This window comes from Neopelma chrysocephalum, unplaced genomic scaffold (genome assembly GCF_003984885.1).
Source record: "Neopelma chrysocephalum unplaced genomic scaffold, ASM398488v2 Primary Assembly neopelma1_44, whole genome shotgun sequence".
In the NCBI taxonomy this organism is placed as follows: Eukaryota; Metazoa; Chordata; class Aves; order Passeriformes; family Pipridae; genus Neopelma; species Neopelma chrysocephalum.
The window spans coordinates 10,197,825-10,207,433 of record NW_020897703.1 but is presented as its reverse complement, the minus strand read 5'-3'; positions in this window follow the sequence as shown (position 1 = coordinate 10,207,433).

Below are 9,609 nucleotides of genomic sequence, written 5' to 3'. Positions count from 1 at the left end.
CGGGGGCCTGCGGGAGGGCGCCCGTCCCGGGCCGGCGGCCGCGGGCCTGGCAGTGCCCTCGGCGGCAGCGGCGGGACAGAGCGGTCCGGCCGCCGGGGCCGCGCTGAGCCCCTCCCGGCGCAGGGCGGCACCGCCGCTTCCGCCCCGCGCACGGCCCGGACCCCGCGCCAGGTGCGGTGCCCCGCGCGGTAACAGCGGGAGCGGCTGAAGGCACCCTGTCATCCCAGCGCTCTGTTCTCTTCCGTTACTTCCCCCAGGAGAGCAACGCAGCAACGCTCCAGCTACAGAAATTACTTTCCCTTGTCAGGGTCCCACGTCTTCCACTTTTCTGTTATCATTAACAATATTACTGTTATTTAGCTTCAGAAAACTACGAAGTTTACACTATTTAATGTAAATACCATGTTGGCATTCGTGCTGCAAAACAGAGTATTGCCGTAAACCTGGGTGGAGGTATCACAACTATGCCCTTCATTCCCAAGGACTGAGGAACACAGTAACAGAGCCTGATACCAACTTCTACAACAGCTCCTGCATCAAGTGGACCAATGCAGAAAGTGTACCCAGGAGGGTTGCATAGTCATCCCTCACCCTGAAAGCTTAAATGCAGAGGAGGGAGACCACTTTACTCCCGCTCTATAAGTGATAGACTTTACTGATTGGAGGTATGACAGCTTTACTCACAGGTCCTGTAAGATTCACTGATGACAATCATCTTAGAGCTGCAGCATCAACTCTCAATTTATAAAGTGATCCTGAGCCTGTAAGGGCTATATTTGTATATATATAAAGTTTTATAATGTTATGGTGGCTTATTAATGCATAAAAAGGGTATTTTTAAACAAGAGCTTCAGTAATTTTATCTTAAGTGTTTGTAACAAGACAAATGTAAATGTGCCTCTGAGAAACAAAGCAATACATTGAAAATACTGCCTTTTGCTGAGGGATACAAGTTACAGTTCAAACTACATGTCAGAATATCCAAGGCTCTTCCTGTGATGTTTTTCACTCTAGAAGAGAAATGGTGTTACAGGTAAGGAAATCATATTGCAATCAAACCAGCAAAGAGTTCATGAGATGATACATGATCTCAAGACTATTTAGCTGCCTTCTTTCATAGTTCCATAAAAACCAGTACAAAGCTACTAATTATGTAGCTGAGAAGACAAATTTAAGAGACATTTCAAAAGTCTCATGGTAAACTTTCTGACACTTTAAACATGGGAAAGTTACAGATGGAAATAAGTAAGTTCCGAATATTTGTTAAATATGCAACCTCTAAGTGCTTTTCAATTTGCATCAAGCCACCAATATTGCTTTCATGGAAATATAGCCCACACTGATTTGCTCTTCTGAATTACAACATAACCACAAAGCTTCTCCTTTCTTAAAGCTGTTAGCATCAATAGTTCTATTTTTACTTTGTCTCAATGTTTTTTGTCCCTTGGATCTTCTTTGTTGAGATATAAATATTTCAACTCCAGAATAATCAGATAAAATATAAATGAGTGAAATTATGTATAAACTGTGGAAATTTTGTGCAAATTTTCCTTTTTTTTTTTTTTTATGCTTAAAGATGACTGTGTGACAAGGCAGGAAAAAACTGAGCCAAACAAACAAGCTTGGCTTAACAATTTACCATTCTGCTACAACAGTAGATGAACCAATTAAACTTGTGTCTGTTATTTGGTATCGGTAATCTTAAATGTGTTTACAATGATGTCATTCAAAAGGAAAGCTAAATCATTAACTAGAATATAAAGCACAACATGGAACTAGATACAGTCAAATCACTTTTGAGGCTGTATGCCCTTTATAATCCCCTGCAGTCATTTGGGGTTTCTTTCTGAGATTGTTTATGAGCCTACACCACCTATGTATACTATATATTATCACCAGATAATTTCTCATAAGGTACGGGAAAGGATAAACTGATAGCTGGCTTAGAACCATAAAATGATAATATTTTCAGTTCTGTCAGTTGAAGACTATTGCAGTTCCTCAGAGACTTGTAATATCCTTCAACTGATGTAATTAAGACTTCTAACACACTTTTGTTGACATTACTTGAAAGATGTATTCAGTCAGTAACAGCTAAGATACTAAAATGTATTGGTTAAAAACATAAAATAGTTAGAGAACTGTATATAGTAATAAAAACCATAGGAAGAACATACAAGTCTGTTCACTCTGGTTTGCTACTGTTCACAAATTCTCCATCCCCACAATTCTTTGTAAATCTGAGAGAGACATTTTTTCCTGGGGGAAAAAATTCTAGGCAAGCCTACTTTAACAGATTTTTTTTTTAATTATCACAGCTTTTGGATTTACACATTGAATTTGGAAAAGAATGGAAAAGTCCAGAAACGTAATTTTATCCATTTTTCTAGACTATGTCTGGAACTCACACACAGAACTTCCATGTGCTTTTTTGTAAGAAGGGTTGTGTGTATTGATGATCTCACGTAGTATCCCATGTAATGGGATACTAGAGAAAGAAAAAAAGGATGCAAAACAGCAGGATTTGTATTGTAGGCATTCAAGTAGTATAGAGCACTGAACCTACATGGAACAGCCTTGATTACTTCTACATCTTTGATCACAGACAAATTTGTAAGTGGAGCATATTGGTACCTGTGACAGCAGAATTATCAAGGGACTTCTACAAATACAATATGCTGCATGAAGAAATGGGGTGATATAGAAGACATTGCAAGTCAGACAAAGTAGCAAAAGTGTGTTCAACTTTCCTGTTCTCTCATATGCATTTTGTTTCCAGTACCTAAAAGGAGCCTACAAGAAAGATGGAGAGACACTTTTTACAAGAGCATGTAGTGACAGGGCAAGGGGGAATAGTTTCAAACTGAAAAAGCGTAGGTTCAGACTAGGTATGAGGAAAAAGATCTCTGCTGTGAGGGTCGTGAGGCACTGGAACAGGCTGCCCAGTCAAGTTGTGGATGCCCCATCCATGGAAGTGTTAAGGGCCAAATTGGATGGAGCTCTGAGCACCTTGTCCATAGCAGGTGGGTTGGAACTAAATGGTCTTCCAGGTCACTTCCAACCCAGGCCATTCTATGATTCAATACCAACAGATATGAGAAAATAAAGAATCCCTACTCTTAATAAAGAGTAAGTTGAATGACATTTTTCTAATAACCCTTCAAATTAAATTTTGCAGCTCTTCAGATAGTTACCAGAGAGGTTTCAAGCTGCCCTAGAAATTGTCTTAATATTTTTGTTTGGTTACTTTGTTTTAGACAAATATCTCAAGCAAAGTCAGAACAAAAAAAAAAAAAACCAACAACAAAAAAAAACACCACAGGGTGGGAGGCAAGGGGAAGGGGGCACACCAGAAAAGGAAGCAAAGCCACTGTCAAGTACAGCAAGGGCCAGCTGCTCCCTAACAACCAGGGAGCCAAGGAAGATGTCTTGCAAGGCAGGGACCTTTCTTGGCCAGGACCAATCTGGTAGTACCTGAGCAAGGAAATCTAGGGGGGGTGCTAGAATCCATCAAGAATACAGATCATCCACCGAGTCCACAATGATGAGGCAGGTTTGGATTAGCAGAATTCATAGCCAGATCAGGGTTGTAGCCAAGTTGAAAATCAGCATCCCACACCATCTGTAAATGTTGTATCCCCATTGTGAGCTTAAATAGAGCTCCAGGCCCTTGGGTGAGGTCAGTGAGGGGGATGCAGGTGGAGTTGCTCAGGGTTTCTAAGGCTCAATAGTGGTCTCAGAGCCTTAGCAGCTAGCAGGTCAAGAGGAGGAGTTCTAAGGAACAGTAGGAGCAGGCTGCTTTATAAAAAAAGTGGAGCTGAGAATGATTACAAATCAGGTAGGACCCCCATATACCTGACCAAGGTAAACAGAACTGTTTACTTATGTAGAGTCAACCTACAATCTAGCTAGCTAGACAAACCCCTTGTAACAAGGTAGGCCCAACATCGAGCTGAAAATCAGAGTTACAAGGTAACAGTAACCAGTGTCAGTGCTGGCCCAGCAGTCACCAGGGAAGCCTATATTGTCAAGGCAGGTCAAAGGTCAAGCAAAGATATCGAGTTTGTGGGTCAGGACCTGGCTATGGCCGGGCACAAACATGGCTGCAATATCATAAAGGCAGACACCAGGCATAAGAGCCTCTTCTAAAACACAGTTCTTGCATGAGAGAGGGGAGATCTCCCATATTTCTGGGAGTTTGTCAGCAGTCTGGACCCAGAGGAGATTTTGCTCCATGTCATGGCCTTGAGCACAGAGAGATGACCTAGAAGAGGAAAGCATCCTCTGTTCCCAGACAAGAGGCAGTAGGAAACAAGGAGAGGAGCTAACCTCTTCTTAACTAACAGTGTTTCTCTCTGGAAATCATCTCTTACTGTCTAAATGCTATGTAGTAAGAGTCTCAAAACTGTTTTCCAGAAGAAACTTTAAAATGAAGAAAGAGGTAGGACAACCTGTGGCAGAAATAGCAAGTGAGGGAAGTACAATTAGTGTTTACTGAAGGAGAGCAAGAAGGTAAGGCATGCTATTGGAAAATAGCTCCTCCCACCTCAAGAAAAATGTGTATAAAAGTGAAATGAGATAGTCAGGAAATGGGAAGGCCAGTTTTTGGTTCACGGGCAATGTGATATCAAAGTTAAGAAACAGGAATTTAGACAAGAAGAGATGAAGGGATGCTGTGGGGAAAATACCTTATGCCCATTCTGGAGGTTGCAGCTGAACATTTCTGGTAGCTGGCTTGTTTTCAGTAGCTAATGGAGATTTGCTTCTGGAGAAAGCTGAATTTTTAAGTTGGCAGCATACCCTTGGCTTGTATGTTTTTCTGGCTACGGTGTCTGTTTATACAATGAAGGTTTAGTATATAGTCAGTTCTTCAGCTGTTCATTCCCAGATATTAGCTCTCCTAAGTATGCTCCCTTCTTGCATTTCTACTTTAGAAAAGAATCTTTTGTAACTATCAATATTAATTCAGCTCTGTTGTGTTGATTTACTGTGACTGAAAAAGAGACATTAAGCAGAAAACCAAACTTTTTGGACAGTAAGCAAATTCATAAATTATTCTGAAGAAAAAAGGCATCAATCGTCTGTAGAAGAGAAAATTACTATTACTGTACATCTTTCTCTATTCTCAAAAGAGGAAAAGCATTAAAAACAAGAGAAATAAAAGCAGGTAAGGAAATGGACAAATATTTGCAAGAATAACAAGTGAAATTATTATGCAGGCATAAGAAGCTGCAGGAATGCAGTCTGAAATTTAAGTAATTCCTGAGACCCCTTGAATGGATATTGATCTTAATTGGAGAAAAATGTGGTAATGGGAAGAATATAAAATAAGAATGTCTTGATCAGAGGACATTGTCTTTTGTTTGCATTAAGGTTGATATGCTATCTCTTTAAGGCAATATTTTTTTCTCTGAATCTTTTTTCTATTGCTCTGTCACCAAAATGAGTGTAAATGTGTAAATCTTAGTTGCTTCTATTTCATACAAAATGCAGTTAACTCTATACTGCAAACTACTACAAGCTAGGAAACTGAAAACTAGGGCTGATATTCTATGTTTTACATACCCTGTAGGCAACCTAAATACTTAAGAGAATGCTTTGAGAGCATTGTCAGTTTTAATTTTGTATTGCATAGCTTCTGACAGTTTGTTAAATACATATATGAATTATTTAGAAAAACACTTATGTACATATTTAAATAACAGTCTATTTGTAGATCTTCAACTCGATGTTTCAACATTTATTTATGTACTGTATTTTTCAGGACTTTTGGATCATGGGATTTTCAGCTAAGGAAAGAGTGTAGACCACTTGTAATTTCTGAAATTACCATACATCCCATCCTGGTTAATAAAAACAAAGACAAATGTCTACATATTTTCCCTGCTACAGCACCAGGCAGAACTCCAAGTTTCATTTCTGTGAGTTCTTCCTCAATAGGAATGAATGGATTTTGTTTGATTGTTTTTCTCTTTGCATACTTTAAATATAAAAAAAGATAATGGAAATTAACTTTGCAATTTCTAAAACTATTTGACTAAATGGTTCTTTGAACAGAAGTATTGTATCCTATTTTAAAAGAGACTCATTTTTGATATGTCAAAAGCAATTGTTAAGATCATGGTGGATTGATCAGTTACAGTATTGAAATAATTGCAAGAATTTTTACTGTACAGGAGATAGGAAAGATTTGTTTTGCCTGCTCTCAAAACTTAGTTTAGAATTATTTCCATTAATCCCTATTAGCTCTGGAATTGCATGTTGCTTTCTACTATCAGTTTATTAAAATGCTAGAACAGTATCTTCTGGAGAAAGCAGCTCTCTGTTTTCTTCGAGTGAATTTGGGAATCTTGGTTCTCCTTGAATCTACTTCCCTTCACTTCTGAAGTCAGTGGACCAAAGTCTGACGTTGTTCAGGCACATTTCTCATTTGGGCTATGTGAAACCTGAGACTTCAGTCTCTCAGTTCTTGTGGATGTAACCTGGGATTCCACCATTTGAGCTTCCTCTGCCATAGCTGGGGCCTCAGCTGTATCACAGGCAACGAGGGGTCCATAAACTCCAGACCCTCTTCTGTTGCTTCAGAACACCAAGGGAAAAGGTGCAAGTTGTGACTTACTTATGTACTGTACCAGCAGAGATTTCACTGAGGTCTCCTCAAGCATACACTGGTGGCAGAGCAATTTCTGCTGTAGGAGGTATGTCGTAAAGAAGGAAAGGGCCATTGGTCACAACAAGCCATAAAAATACATTTTCAGGCCTGTGTCAGATGACCCAGTATGTGTGCGTGTGGGTACAACTCAATCCCAGAGTTTTCTCTGCATGCGGAAGTCAGATAATCCCACTATAGCCTCAGTTAATTAGTGATATGTTTATAGGAGAGGAACAGTGTGAGTAATTCTTTCCATTAAAAGAGACCTTGATAGACCTTCCTGTGGGAGTCATGAGCAGAAATTTCAAGATTTGGCTTGATGTTAATAGTATGAAAGAAATATCATGGAGACATCAGAAGCATCAGCAAAGCGGGGGAGGGGGAAAGATCTCCAATATTTTATAGGGGCAGTGGGAGGAAAAAAAGCACCCAAAACTAATTGAAATAACAAGACTCACAGTGATTTGTAAAATGGAGCCTCTAGTTACCAAAATGCCTAATTAATTTTCCCTATTACGTTGCTCATAACATTAAAATATTGCTTTTTCTAAAGTATCACAGTAGCAAACATTCAGATAGCCTAGGTAGATCTTTTAAGTAAGTTACATTGGCTAGAGGAATTGAATTTTGTTATTAACAGTGGAAAAAGAAAAGGTAATTGAAAAGGTTTCTTGTGGTTTGGAAATGCCTTCCAAATATTCATTAAACATTTAAGCGACTAAATTTGCAGAATATGTTCCTGACATTGGCACTGGTTCTGTGGTATTTCTCTCATCAGATGGAAGTACTGTGTGTTATGCAGAGTGCATTCATGCATAAACAATATCATTTTCATAAATTAAAACCTCCCCTGCAGAAGGAACATCTGTGCCTGCCTTTGAATAAAAGATGGTGGCATGCGAGTTGCCCCTTGACTGACTAGAAGAATCCTTATGTTTAAGAAGAAGGTGCATAACCAAAAGGCGAGCAGGCCTGGGTCAGCTTTTTCAATATTATCTGAAAAACTGACATTCATTTACTCCCCCTCGGGTTATCTAGGGTACATTTAGCTCTGTTGCCACTAACTGAGAAAGGTTAATCGGGTGCTTGAAAAGTTGCCTTTTGCTTTCTTTTCAGTCTCAGCAACAGTTTTAGAGCTGCAGGCTCAGGTGAAATGCAGGGAGATGGTGCAAAATGCATCACTCGGCGTCGCAATCAGTTTTTAGTGTGCTTTTAGCAGGGAAGGCTGGAAGAGGGGTGTGCTGCACCACTAGGACAGGTTCGCCATGCTTACGCGTTGGATTTCCGTAGCTATAAACACCTTCGAAATAGACGTCAATAGCTTGATTTCTCCTGGGAAAAAAAAATCCTTCGTCCATAGGGGACGAGGATGTTCGCGTCAGGATGCCTGCTCACTTTCTGTTGGATTTAAATGAAATATTCGTGAAATATTCGTGAAAGCCTCCGCTTTGTGGCAGGCTTCATATAAAGTATTTCAGGTAACGTCTTAAATCTGATGGTCGGAGGCAAAGACCTGTTGATAATTGTTCCTGATCATTAGGGGAATTGCTCTCCCGCAGATTGTGTGTCCGGGTTTCTTAAGCCTCGGAATAATCAGTGAAGATTAAAGAAACACGTTTCCCTTAGGGGAAGAGGAGGGGACGGTGAATCGATGGCGCTAGGTCCTGGTCTGCCTTGCAGGGGAAGGCGCACCTGCTGCCGCCGAGCCGAGCCGGGGCCGCAGCCGCGTTCCCGATGTGCCGGTCCTGGCCGGGCGCGGGAGCTCCCGCGGTTAAGGGGCGGGTTGGGAGCCCGAGAGTGGTGCCCCGAAGGCGGCAGTGGCCGGGCTGAGCTGGCCGGGGACCGCCCGGGCGGGTGCGGGGCGCTCGGCGCATCCCGCGCCGGCAGCCGCAGGTCCAGCTCTCTGGCGAACCGCGTCTCTGCCTCCGTTTCCCTAATTCAACAAATCAGCATTGCAAATAGCAGGGTTCGCTGTAAACAAACCAACACCCCCCGCCTCCTTCCCCTGGTACTCCTCAAGGTAAGTAAAGAATCCGTGTCCTTTTTCTTAGTCCAATTTTATTCTACAAATAATAAGTGTTGCACCTTTCATGAGCTATCCGAATAAAACAATAATCCCATAGGAATTACTTACACTAAGAAAAAAAATAAATCACATTTAAGGAGAAATGCAACATTCGACCAAATGTTCAATACTATGTTGTTTCCAAAGGATGGATGTTTTTCTAAAATCCCAGTGTGCATTACACCATAATATACAGGATTACAAACAAAATTACAGTACAGATTGATTCCAGTTGAACCAGCGTTACATTTCAAACAGCACTTATTCTGGACTGCATTGTACATGCAATAGCTATTGTTCTAATTACGGATTAAATGGTTTGAATTTGTTTCAAGCTACCGTACTAATCGACTACAATAGGTATATAGCCCGACTTTAACAACCTGATTAGATTTCGGTTCCGATTTATAAAATGAGCATATGACAACCACGGATTGTGTGAACATGTATAAAATCATGCATTTATATCGCCTGGAAACATTAACATCTTCAAGTTATCTTAAAAAAAAAAAAACACAACAGAAAAAAACCAAAAAAAACCCAAAACCACGGAATGCCAAGGGGTTCAAAGACTAAAAAGAAACAGTGCAAATTGTATGTGATAGTCAAGCAGCTTTTGATTTTAAAAGGGTGTTGGCATTTGCTTATAATCTTTATATACAAGTTTGTGCAAGTAATGTGTTGAATTGATATGTTCTGATAGAAAATAAATCTATCGTTCTTATATCTTCTCAAGACCTAGGGGATCTGGTTCTTATTGTATGGGGGAAAGGAAAAAGAAATAAAGAAAGAAAAAAGAAGAGACTTGCATGGGAAAGAAATTGCCCGGATTGTGCATTTTTTTTCTTCTTCATCTATTTGAAAAGGAAAGAAGTGCTAAGGCAACATAACT